Below are 13,636 nucleotides of genomic sequence, written 5' to 3'. Positions count from 1 at the left end.
TGGATTATCTTTACTACTCACTTCAGTTACCAAGCATTATGACTAAAAATTCTCTAAATTAAAATCTATAATCAGGATGTAAGGTTACCAATTCATTCTGCTTCACCCAGAGCTTTCCTTGTTTTGATACTGAAAATCCTGTGTGCTGAGCAACGACTTTCTCCAGGAAACCTGGGACGGTTTGCTTAGGATAGTCCCCGTTTTAAAACGTAAAGTCCTGCTTTCAGAGAACCCTATAAGTCCGGAGCAAACCGAGATGCTTAACCATCTTATCAGGATAGTACATTATATTAACACCCTGCTGTGGACTGAATGTTTGTGTTCCCCCAAAATTAATATCTTGAAACTTTATTCCCCAATGTGATTGCATTATGAGATGAGGACTTTGGGAGATTAGAATTAGATGAGGTCTTCAGGGCGAAGTTCTCATGAATGAAATTAGTGATCTTATAGGAGTCAATAGAGAGTTTGCTTCCTCTCCCTGCTCCCAGCCATATGAAGACAAAACAAGAAGTTGGCAATTTGTAACCTGGAAAACGGCCCTCATGAAAACCTGACCGTGCCAGCACCCCAGTTTCAACTTCCAGCCTCCAGAACTGTGAGAAAATAATTTCTGTTATTTATAAGCCACCAAGTCTTAGTCTTAGCAGCCCAAACTAAGATACAGCCCACCATAATTATTGTAAATTTGATCTCAAAAAGCAGAATTTACATGGTAAAATTCTTTACAGAAAGCAATTTAAAATGAGGAGAAAGAAATAAATCAATTTGAATTGTAAAAATATGTACTAATATCATGTATTTAAGACATTGTACAACAAAAGAAATAGATGTTGGAGCTATCAAATAACCTCATAAGTGGTATAAAAAATGTTAATACAATCCAGTTTTCTTGCAGACCTGCTATTTTAAAGAATATTATAATTTCACAAATGTTTTAATTCAAGAATAACTCAATACATATTAAAATATAAGTACCAGCCAGGCGCGGTGGCTCACGCCTGTAATCCCAGCACTTTGGGAGGCCAAGGTGGGTGGATCATGAGGTCAGGAGACCGAGACCATCCTGGCTAACACGGTGAAACCCCGTCTCTACTAAAAATACAAAAAATTAGCCATGTGTGGTGGCAGGCGCCTGTAGTCCCAGCTACTTGGGAGGCTGAGGCAGGAGAATGGCAAGAACCTGGGAGGCGGAGCTTGCAGTGAGCCAAGATGGCACCACTGCATGCAAGCCTGGGAGACAGAGCGAGACTCTGTCTCAAAAAAAATAGTAAGTATCTTTAGACATGGTAAAACAGCAGTAATCAGAGAAAATATTTTACATTTTAAAACTGTCCTTGATATTATAGGTGAAAGAAATGTATATAATTTCATTAAAAAACTTAAAGTCAGCCCAGAGATATGTTGAATTTATCCTACAGTATAATAGTATTTCATGATTTACATGTCAAATACTTTAAAACATATCAATAGGAAAAAATTATAAAATGGTACCATTTAATTTTTATATTGTTTTCTACATGAAATTTGTACATAAAGTCAACTTTGTAGATTTGTACATAAAGTCAACATTGTCGATTTATATACTGTTGTTCATGCAAGAAAATCACTAAACATTGAATAAACTAATGTTATCTTACATTTGGGTATCAGTGAACTATAAAGTGAACATAAAATGTTCTGGATGAAGTGTGTTAAGTTACTTGTATCATTTAGTTTGATCACTATTAAAAATAACTGGGTTCAACGCAACCGGTATGCTAAGAAGGAAAGGTAAAACTTTTCAACCTTGTCCTCATAGGTCAAAATAATTCCATTTAAATTATGAGAAAGAGGACTGCACAGTCTTGTTTTCAGTGCCCATTTGGCAATATCTTCTCCTATCTTTTAAAAGATATTTTGAATGTTAAGCAAAATGCTGCACTAAATCCAAGTATAATTCCCTTTTCATTAAAAACAGAAATCCAATACTTATCAGTTAAGCCCAGAGCATAACAGAACACAAACCATAAAAGATGGTTTCTGAAAAACAACATTTTAAAATTAGTTTTAAAACTTGTTTGTTTTTTAATACTGTGACCTAATTTCTGGGTGTTTGATTAAGTAATTGTCTTTGATAAATTGTCATAATGGTAAAAATGTAGAAGTGGAGAAAGTTAAGTAGCCAGATCAACCTAAAAGCAGTATTCTCTCAAACCCCCACTTAATCAAGGAGACCTCTAGAAAACAAGCAATGGGCCATGAGTGTTTCCAAGGGGACTTTCTGAAAGAAATAAAGGGTTGTGGTCTAAGATGTAGAATGTAGACTCCAAAATTATGACCACTCCGCAGAAAAATGAAGAGGATTCTAGGATCTAAAAATATTGTGGATCTTGTTATGAGTTCCAGGCAGTGGAAACACATAGTTTGCCAGTGGCTTGCTAATAAACGATTAGGGACACAGGTGGTACTTTCACAGTTTTTCCCAACATATAGTTAAAAAGAGAAAAGCAGGGAGGGCGGAGCAAGATGGCCGAATAGGAACAGCTCCAGTCTCCAACTTCTAGTGCGAGTGACACAGAAGACCCGTGATTTCTGCATTTTCAACTGAGGTACTGGGTTCATCTCACTGGGGAGTGCCGGAGGAGGAGGATCGGTGCTGGTCAGCTGCTGCAGCCCAACCAGCGAGAGCTGAAGCAGGGCGAGGCATTGCCTCACCTGGGAAGCGCAAGGGGGAAGGGAATCCCTTTTCCTAGCCAGGGGAACTGAGACACACAACACCTGGAAAATCGGGTAACTCCCACCCCAATACTGCGCTTTAAGCAAACAGGTACACCAGGAGATCATATCCCACGCCTGGCCGGGAGGGTCCCACACCCACGGAGCCTCCCTCATTGCTAGTACAGCAGTCTGTGATCTACCGGCAAGGCAGCAGCGAGGCTGGGGGAGGGGCGCCCGCCATTGCTGAGGCTTAAGTAGGTAAACAAAGCTGCTGGGAAGCTCGAACTGGGTGGAGCTCACAGCAGCTCAAGGAAACCTGCCTGTCTCTGTAGACTCCACCTCTGGGGACAAGGCAATAACAAACACAGCCGAAACCTCTGCAGATGCAAACGACTCTGTCTGACAGCTTTGAAGAGAGCAGTGGATCTCCCAACACGGAGGTTGAGATCTGAGAAGGGACAGACTGCCTGCTCAAGTGGGTCCCTGACCCCTGAGTAGCCTAACTGGGAGACATCCCCCACTAGGGGCAGTCTGACACCCCACACCTCACAGGGTGGAGTACAGCCCTGAGAGGAAGCTTCCAAAGCAAGAATCAGACAGGTACACTCGCTGTTCAGAAATATTCTATCTTCTGCTGCCTCTGCTGCTGATACCCAGGCAAACAGGGTCTGGAGTGGACCTCAAGCAATCTCCAACAGACCTACAGCTGAGGGTCCTGACTGTTAGAAGGAAAACTATCAAACAGGAAGGACACCTACACCCAAACCCCATCAGTACATCACCATCATCAAAGACCAGAGGCAGATAAAACCACAAAGATGGGGAAAAAGCAGGGCAGAAAAGCTGGAAATTCAAAAAATAAGAGCGCATCTCCCCCGGCAAAGGAGCGCAGCTCATCGCCAGCAACGGATCAAAGCTGGACGGAGAATGACTTTGACGAGATGAGAGAAGAAGGCTTCAGTCCATCAAATTTCTCAGAGCTAAAGGAGGAATTACGTACCCAGCGCAAAGAAACTAAAAATCTTGAAAAAAAAGTGGAAGAATTGATGGCTAGAGTAATTAATGCAGAGAAGGTCCTAAACGAAATGAAAGAGATGAAAACCATGACACGAGAAATACGTGACAAATGCACAAGCTTCAGTAACCGACTCGATCAACTGGAAGAAAGAGTATCTGCGATTGAGGATCAAATGAATGAAATGAAGCGAGAAGAGAAACCAAAAGAAAAAAGAACAAAAAGAAATGAACAAAGCCTGCAAGAAGTATGGGATTATGTAAAAAGACCAAATCTACGTCTGATTGGGGTGCCTGAAAGTGAGGGGGAAAATGGAACCAAGTTGGAAAACACTCTACAGGATATCATCCAGGAGAACTTCCCCAACCTAGTAGGGCAGGCCAACATTCAAATCCAGGAAATACAGAGAATGCCACAAAGATACTCCTCGAGAAGAGCAACTCCAAGACACATAATTGCCAGATTCACCAAAGTTGAAATGAAGGAAAAAATCTTAAGGGCAGCCAGAGAGAAAGGTCGGGTTACCCACAAAGGGAAGCCCATCAGACTAACAGCAGATCTCTCGGCAGAAACTCTACAAGCCTGAAGAGAGTGGGGGCCAATATTCAACATTCTTAAAGAAAAGAATTTTAAAGCCAGAATTTCATATCCAGCCAAACTAAGTTTCATAAGTGAAGGGGAAATAAAATCCTTTACAGATAAGCAAATGCTTAGAGATTTTGTCACCACTAGGCCTGCCTTACAAGAGACCCTGAAGGAAGCACTAAACATGGAAAGGAACAACCGGTACCAGCCATTGCAAAAACATGCCAAAACGTAAAGACCATCGAGGCTAGGAAGAAACTGCATCAACTAACGAGCAAAATAACCAGTTAATATCATAATGGCAGGATCAAGTTCACACATAACAATCTTAACCTTAAATGTAAATGGACTAAATGCTCCAATTAAAAGACACAGACTGGCAAACTGGATAAAGAGTCAAGACCCATCAGTCTGCTGTATTCAGTAGACCCATCTCACACGCAGAGACATACATAGGCTCAAAATAAAGGGATGGAGGAAGATTTACCAAGCAAATGGAGAACAAAAAAAAGCGGGGGTTGCAATACTAGTCTCTGATAAAACAGACTTTAAACCATCAAAGATCAAAAGAGACAAAGAAGGCCATTACGTAATGGTAAAGGGTTCAATTCAACAGGAAGAGCTAACTATCCTAAATATATATGCACCCAATACAGGAGCACCCAGATTCATAAAGCAAGTCCTTAGAGACTTACAAAGAGACTTAGACTCCCATACAATAATAATGGGAGACTTCAACACTCCACTGTCAACATTAGACAGATCAACGAGACAGAAAGTTAACAAGGATATCCAGGAAGTGAACTCATCTCTGCAGCAAGCAGACCTAATAGACATCTATAGAACTCTCCACCCCAAATCAACAGAATATACATTCTTCTCAGCACCACATCGTACTTACTCCAAAATCGACCACGTAATTGGAAGTAAAGCACTCCTCAGAAAATGTACAAGAACAGAAATTATAACAAACTGTCTCTCAGACCACAGTGCAATCAAACTAGAACTCAGGACTAAGAAACTCAATCAAAACCGCTCAACTACATGGAAACTGAACAACCTGCTCCTGAATGACTACTGGGTACATAACGAAATGAAGGCAGAAATAAAGATGTTCTTTGAAACCAATGAGAACAAAGATACAACATACCAGAATCTCTGGGACACATTTAAAGCAGTGTGTAGAGGGAAATTTATAGCACTAAATGCCCACAAGAGAAAGCAGGAAAGATCTAAAATTGACACTCTAACATCACAATTAAAAGAACTAGAGAAGCAAGAGCAAACACATTCGAAAGCTAGCAGAAGGCTAGAAATAACTAAGATCAGAGCAGAACTGAAGGAGATAGAGACACAAAAAAACTCTCCAAAAAATCAATGAATCCAGGAGTTGGTTTTTTGAAAAGATCAACAAAATTGACAGACCACTAGCAAGACTAATAAAGAAGAAAAGAGAGAAGAATCAAATCAATGCAATTAAAAATGATAAAGGGGATATCACCACCGACCCCACAGAAATACAAACTACCATCAGAGAATACTATAAACACCTCTATGCAAATAAACTGGAAAATCTAGAAGAAATGGATAATTTCCTGGACACTTACACTCTTCCAAGACTAAACCAGGAAGAAGTTGAATCCCTGAATAGACCAATAGCAGGCTCTGAAATTGAGGCAATAATTAATAGCCTACCAACCAAAAAAAGTCCAGGACCAGATGGATTCACAGCTGAATTCTACCAGAGGTACAAGGAGGAGTTGGTACCATTCCTTCTGAAACTATTCCAATCAATAGAAAAAGAGGGAATCCTCCCTAACTCATTTTATGAGGCCAACATCATCCTGATACCAAAGCCTGGCAGAGACACAACAAAAAAAGAGAATTTTAGACCAATATCCCTGATGAACATCGATGCAAAAATCCTCAATAAAATACTGGCAAACCGGATTCAGCAACACATCAAAAAGCTTATCCACCATGATCAAGTGGGCTTCATCCCTGGGATGCAAGGCTGGTTCAACATTCGCAAATCAATAAACATAATCCAGCATATAAACAGAACCAAAGACAAGAACCACATGATTATCTCAATAGATGCAGAAAAGGCTTTTGACAAAATTCAACAGCCCTTCATGCTAAAAACGCTCAATAAATTCGGTATTGATGGAACGTACCTCAAAATAATAAGAGCTATTTATGACAAACCCACAGCCAATATCATACTGAATGGGCAAAAACTGGAAAAATTCTCTTTGAAAACTGGCACAAGACAGGGATGCCCTCTCTCACCACTCCTATTCAACATAGTGTTGGAAGTTCTGGCTAGGGCAATTAGGCAAGAGAAAGAAATCAAGGGTGTTCAGTTAGGAAAAGAAGAAGTCAAACTGTCCCTGTTTGCAGATGACATGATTGTATATTTAGAAGACCCCATTGTCTCAGCCCAAAATCTCCTTAAGCTGATAAGCAACTTCAGCAAAGTCTCAGGATACAAAATTAATGTGCAAAAATCACAAGCATTCTTATACACCAGTAACAGACAAACAGAGAGCCAAATCATGAATGAACTTCCATTCACAATTGCTTCAAAGAGAATAAAATACCTCGGAATCCAACTTACAAGGGATGTAAAGGACCTCTTCAAGGAGAACTACAAACCATTGCTCAGTGAAATAAAAGAGGACACAAACAAATGGAAGAACATACCATGCTCATGGATAGGAAGAATCAATATCGTGAAAATGGCCATACTGCCTAAGGTAATTTATAGATTCAATGCCATCCCCATCAAGCTACCAATGAGTTTCTTCACAGAATTGGAAAAAACTGCTTTAAAGTTCATATGGAACTAAAAAAGAGCCCGCATCTCCAAGACAACCCTAAGTCAAAAGAACAAAGCTGGAGGCATCACGCTACCTGACTTCAAACTATACTACAAGGCTACAGTAACCAAAACAGCATGGTACTGGTACCAAAACAGAGATATAGACCAATGGAACAGAACAGAGTCCTCAGAAATAATACCACACATCTACAGCCATCTGATCTTTGACAAACCTGAGAGAAACAAGAAATGGGGAAAGGATTCCCTATTTAATAAATGGTGCTGGGAAAATTGGCTAGCCATAAGTAGAAAGCTGAAACTGGATCCTTTCCTTACTCCTTACACGAAAATTAATTCAAGATGGATTAGAGAATTAAATGTTAGACCTAATACCATAAAAATCCTAGAGGAAAACCTAGGTAGTACCATTCAGGACATAGGCATGGGCAAAGACTTCATGTCTAAAACACCAAAAGCAACGGCAGCAAAAGCCAAAATTGACAAATGGGATCTCATTAAACTAAAGAGCTTCTGTACAGCAAAAGAAACTACCATCAGAGTGAACAGGCAACCTACAGAATGGGAGAAAATTTTTGCAATCTACTCATCTGACAAAGGGCTAATATCCAGAACCTACAAGGAACTCAAACAAATTTACAAGAAAAAAACAAACAACCCCATCAAAAAGTGGGCAAAGGATATGAACAGACATTTCTCAAAAGAAGACATTCATACAACCAACAGACACATGAAAAAATGCGCATCACCACTGGCCATCAGAGAAATGCAAATCAAAACCACAATGAGATACCATCTCACACCAGTTAGAATGGCGATCATTAAAAAGTCAGGAAACAACAGGTGCTGGAGAGGATGTGGAGAAATAGGAACACTTTTACACTGTTGGTGAGATTGTAAACTAGTTCAACCATTATGGAAAACAGTATGGCGATTCCTCAAGGATCTAGAACTAGATGTACCATATGACCCAGCCATCCCGTTACTGTGTATATACCCAAAGGATTATAAATTATGCTGCTATAAAGACACATGCACACGTATGTTTATTGCAGCACTATTCACAATAGCAAAGGCTTGGAATCAACCCAAATGTCCATCAGTGACAGACTGGATTAAGAAAATGTGGCACATATACACCATGGAATACTATGCAGCCACCAAAAAGGATGAGTTTGCATCCTTTGTAGGGACATGGATGCAGCTGGAAACCATCATTCTTAGCAAACTATCACAAGAACAGAAAACCAAACACCACATGTTCTCACTCATAGGTGGGAACTGAACAATGAGATCACTTGGACTCAGGAAGGGGAACATCACACACAGGGGCCTATCATGGGGAGGGGGGACGGGGGAGGGATTGCATTGGGAGTTATACCTGATGTAAATGATGAGTTGATGGGTGCAGCACACCAACATGGCACAAGTATACATATGTAACAAACCTGCACGTTATGCACATGTACCCTACAACTTAAAGTACAATAATAATAAATAAATTAAAAAAAAAAAAAAGAAAAGTTATTCTGTGCTGTCCAAGATGGTAAGTACCAACCCAGCCACATGTGACAGTTGAGCATTGGAAATGTGCCTACCGTTACTAGGCAACTAAATTCTTAATACTATTTAATTAGTTTAAATTTAAATGTATATAGCCACATGTCACTAGTGGCTACCATAGTGGACAGTGTAGTTCCAGAAGATCACATTTCCACCTACACATTAAATCACCTAAAGAGTTTCAAAATATGTCAAAGCCCAGATGCCATTCTAGACCTACTAAATTAGGACCTCAAGCTGCTGTACCCAGGCATTGGGCTTTTTTGTTTTTGTTGCTTTTGTTTGTTTACCTTTTAATTATGGGAAGTTTACTTTTTCTTTCTTTAAGTTGTCTTTTATATTTAAAAAAAATAAACAAATAAGAAAAAAAAAAAAGAGAAAAGCAGAAATGGAAAATGAAGAGTCAAAATAAGATGTATGTATTTTTCTGAGCCTTGATGCCTTGGAAAAAGAAGACAAGGATATCCTGGCAGGAATCCTAACTCCACCATGAGTATTTAAAATGATATGAATGAAATTCAATAATGTACAATAGTTAGAGAAAAAAATATGGTTATAACAGTAGAAGTTATATCAATTGAGAACCTCAGATGAAAGGGAAAGGATTCATGGGGGAGAAGGTACTCAATTCTTCTCAGAGGTAAACAGCATGGAAGAATACAGGACATAATCACTTTTCGCCAAAGCAGATCACAGTTAATCAACCAAATATATATATTAAGGCAGACTGGTAACTGTGATAAGAAAGATATAATCAAGTTTTGGCCCAATGAGATAAATGATTGGAATATATCTTCTAAACATAAAATGAATTCAGTAGGAAAAGCATGTGAGTAATATCAATTGACAAGAAAACTGACCCATCGAGAAATTCACAAACCAAGGGAAAGGAAATAGTGGAAAATACTTAACTGAGAAAAGAAAAATGGAAAGAAATAGTAGTGATATGAGTATATGGCATATGAAATTGAACTCCATCTGGGTTTATTTGGCACCAACCAAGAGCAAATTGCTGAACTAAGATGTATGGGAGATAACAAGTTGAATAATGACACATGAAGGAGTTTTCCTGATTGAAATTACAAAACATTCAAGAAAGATAAAAATGTGGTAGAGATGGACTCTTAAATTACCTGAGGAAACTATAAATTGGGACTACTTTTCTAATCCCTGGAGTCAAATTGCCTAGCTTAGAATACTGGATTTCTCACTTATTATCAGTATGCCCTTGGACTTGTTACCTAATTTTTCTTGGCCTCAGTTACTTCAGTAGCACCTGTTTTACAGAGTTGGTGAGAGCAATTAAATGATATATGCAATAGTTAAAACGGAGACTGGAGCAGAGTTAACATTGGCACATGTTATTAGCACTATTGTTGTCATCATTATTATAATCTACAGGCTGAAATAAAATTTATTCTACTAAAAGCACAGTTTGAAACACACTCCTCATTTGCTTTTTTAACAGTTTAATCAAAAGTTTGAAAAAACTAGCTTAATTTGGAAATTTAATTCTAATTCTTTTGGATCTAATCAACAAAAAGTTAAATATATTAGCATCAAGAATTTTAGATCTTGATAATGAATGTTAAGATTATAGATTTCATACACATTAAGGAAAAAATATATACCCTAACTCCTGTAGTTAAGCATGTTTTAAAAATGTGCACTGAAGTGATGAACATGGTCATTATTGTGTCTATCATAACAAATATAAGGTTATATTTTATTTTTTATTATATATAAATATATAGTACATATTTTTATTATATATAAATATATATATTTTTATTGTAACAAAGTTATAATAAATATGATCAGGCATGACTCAATGAAGAGTCTCTAAATTATAATCAAATAATTTTATCTTTCATTTTAACAATACCTTGTAATTTATGTAGTGGTCTGAACAGGTTATGGGCTCTCACTATGTAATGTTAGCAAAATAATTACAAATGATCCCTATGCAAACCACGTAAATGAGCCAGAAGTGGAAGCATATAGCAAAACTATGTAAAAAGTAGCAAAAAACCTCTAAGGATGTCCATTTGACTGATGTGAATGATGAATGGAAGCTTCTAAAAATACTAGTAACAATAAACACTGTCGATTTGGCTATAATCCAAGCCAAAAAATAAAAATAAAAATAATAAGGCTATGTATAAGCAGGCTCATTGTTAGGGGCAGATGGCATGCTATTCCCAGAAAATGTCAACTTCCTAAAATCAGGCCTGATAGCATCACACCCCAGTTTTAACATTTTCAGTGGCTTCTCAACTAGTACATGGTAAATTTAGAACTTAGCATGGCATCCAATGCCCTTATCTTCCTGTCTCCAGTCTACCATTCCAGCCAAAATTTTCATCATTCTCTCTTTACTCAAAATGTAACCTAAATCCTAGTTACGTCAGACTAGAGAGGAGTCAAGTCTAGTATATTACTTTGAACTATATAAAAGTCTAAGCATTAAGCTACTTTTGACCTACAAAATAACAATTTCATTCAACCTAATATATAATATAAAAAAGGAGAAACCACAGCTTCATGTTAAATTCATTGCAAATCCAGGCAAATTACACCCCAGGATTCTTAGAGAGTCTGAATATTATAACTAAATAACTTGGAGGGTACACCGTTTTAGGAGTTGAGTTTTTGCTGGATGTCTTTCTTCCCTTTTCTTCTTTAGTACCACTCTTCATCCTTTTCCACCCTTTTCTATAACTGAAAGGCTAATCTACATTGACTGCTACCACTGGCTCCCTTGTCCTCTGACTTTGAATTGGATGTAGCCATTGGGAAACCTAGCAGGAGATCAGAAACAAGGAGGATCATGAGGCTGAATATTTAGCCGCCTGCTCCCGCCATGCACTGTTGCATCAACCTGGCCATGCACTCTTACTAATGACCACATCTCAAGATTTCAGTATGTACCTAACTCTCCTCTTCTTGAGTTTCTGCAACTGCTCCCTCCTCTCATTGCATAGGTCCAGGGTGAGGTCAACTTCACCAATTCCCTCGTGATTTTCCTTCCACATAGCCCATATCTTTGTAAATGTTTCTTTTATTAAATCTTTTACAAATTATCCTAATTTGAGTATATCATCTGTTGTCTGCTGTAATTCTAATTGACACAAGACCAAATTCTTCATATTATTCAAATTTAATTCTTACTACACTTTAAGGAAGGTTTGGTTATTATGTCATTTTATAGATAAGGAAACTTAAGTTCATAGAGACTGATTAATGTGTCCAACATTAAACAAAAAATGTGTTACAGATCAAGGGTTGCAATCACAGCAATGAGACTCCAGAGGCTACAGTCCTGATGGGTGATGGGAAATTGCAATTTTGATTTGCTAAAGTGGAGAAAAATAAATTTCAGAAACCACACATTGATAAAAAGAAATAATGCTAATCACAGGTTTTCTGAATGGGTTATTAAATGTGTAGATAGTCTCATATGGTATGTTGGTATGTTTTTTGGATACTGTAAAGAATTATGGAAACAAAGTCTTAGACTTCAGGAGACTTGGAAATTTTTGGTCTACAGTTTAGGGAAACACAGAAAAGACTATCTTATTCAATTTGCTGATGCTGCGAAGCTAGGATAGAAGGCTGATAGAATCAGAATTTCAAAAACATTGACAGACTAGAAAAAATCGAGTAAATGAAATGAAGTACAAAGGCAATAAATATCATGCTATGTTTGCAATGGTCAAGTGTCTTGCTTGCTAGAGTGTTTCTTGTGGGGGAAGTTTTATTTTAATTAAGATATAATTTATATACTATACGATTTTCTCTTTTTCTGTGTACAGTTCAGTGGTTCTTAGTATAGAAGCAGAGAATCGCATTTATTGGCTCAAGTAACTATATAATCTAAAGGAGGACATTAAAGGTAAATACATGAAGGGATTTCAAAAGATGTCATTAGGTAAGTTCTCCCCCTCTGTCACTCTCTTCTCTGTTTTCCTCTATGTTGGCTCTTGAGCAAGTTCCTGTCATCAAAAGGGTTGGTATTCTACCCCTCTCTGGTTCAGGTCTAGTTGAAGAGAAAAACTCTCTGAAAAAATCTCTAGAAATGACACATGGTTGCATATCATTGGCTCTGAAATAGGCCATGTTTTCACACTGGACTATAGCCAGGCATCTGTAGTATCTGTAGTACTCTGATTGGCAAGGCATGGATCCCATGCCCACCCCAGAGAGAAACTTAGCTCCACACAACCACAAGAATTGTTAAGTTGAAGAGGTGGCGTAATACAAAGAAAATCAGTCAGAAATCATTAAGCCAAGTGTTAAAGTTACATCAAGCAAAACCACAAGTAAAATGCATATCGACTACAAAATTCAAAACAATTTTTAAAATACAGAATGTGGAAGGCATAGCTTAAGTACAATATCATTAATATTAAAAATTTCTTGGGGTTTTCCAATGCCATTAAACTCAGTATAAACCAACTGGGTGATCTGAACACTAAAGTCTCAGACTGAATTGATCAACGTATATTGTTTACAGCAATAGTGACAATATTTATATTGATCTGCACTTAACTGATTACACTGAAATACCGTGTTAGGTGCTATAAACCACATTTTAAGGGAGATATTGAAGAGCTGGTGTCTATTCAATTGAGATTTATAAATGTGCTTGGAAGACATAAAACTTGAGGAATGGTTGAAAAAACAGGAAGGGAAGTTCAGGTAGGAAAATGGACAATTCAATGAGGTTATAATATCTGTGTTCTAACATTGAAGAAAGAATTTCATATGGAAAGAAAAGTAGATTTATACAAAGCAATTATTGGTGGCTGAATTAAGACCAGTATAAACTTTCAGCAGTATTTTAATGCCTTACAGAAGTTGGAAATGTGTTTTAATAGGAGAAACATAGTGGTGTTAATTAGTGAGTAGGCAGCTACCTCATAAATATG

General features: G+C 37.8%; 1 protein-coding gene and 1 long non-coding RNA gene across 12 annotated transcripts in view; one reads left to right on the top strand and one right to left on the bottom strand.

The window, feature by feature from the left end:
• The window catches only part of LOC105488914 (zinc finger protein 385D), a 988,258-nt gene that overhangs the window by 631,398 nt on the left and 343,224 nt on the right, over positions 1-13,636 (bottom strand). The gene's annotated exons all lie outside the window — the stretch shown is intronic.
• LOC139361858 (uncharacterized) overlaps positions 1-13,636 on the top strand; it is a 157,575-nt gene that overhangs the window by 125,567 nt on the left and 18,372 nt on the right. For both annotated transcript variants that reach the window (XR_011619645.1, XR_011619644.1), the window contains one exon: positions 12,521-12,600. This is a non-coding gene — a long non-coding RNA (uncharacterized lncRNA). The remainder of the gene's footprint in view (positions 1-12,520; positions 12,601-13,636) is intronic.

This window comes from Macaca nemestrina, chromosome 2, assembly GCF_043159975.1.
Source record: "Macaca nemestrina isolate mMacNem1 chromosome 2, mMacNem.hap1, whole genome shotgun sequence".
NCBI classification, from domain to species: Eukaryota; Metazoa; Chordata; class Mammalia; order Primates; family Cercopithecidae; genus Macaca; species Macaca nemestrina.
This window is presented reverse-complemented; position numbering and strand designations above follow the sequence as displayed.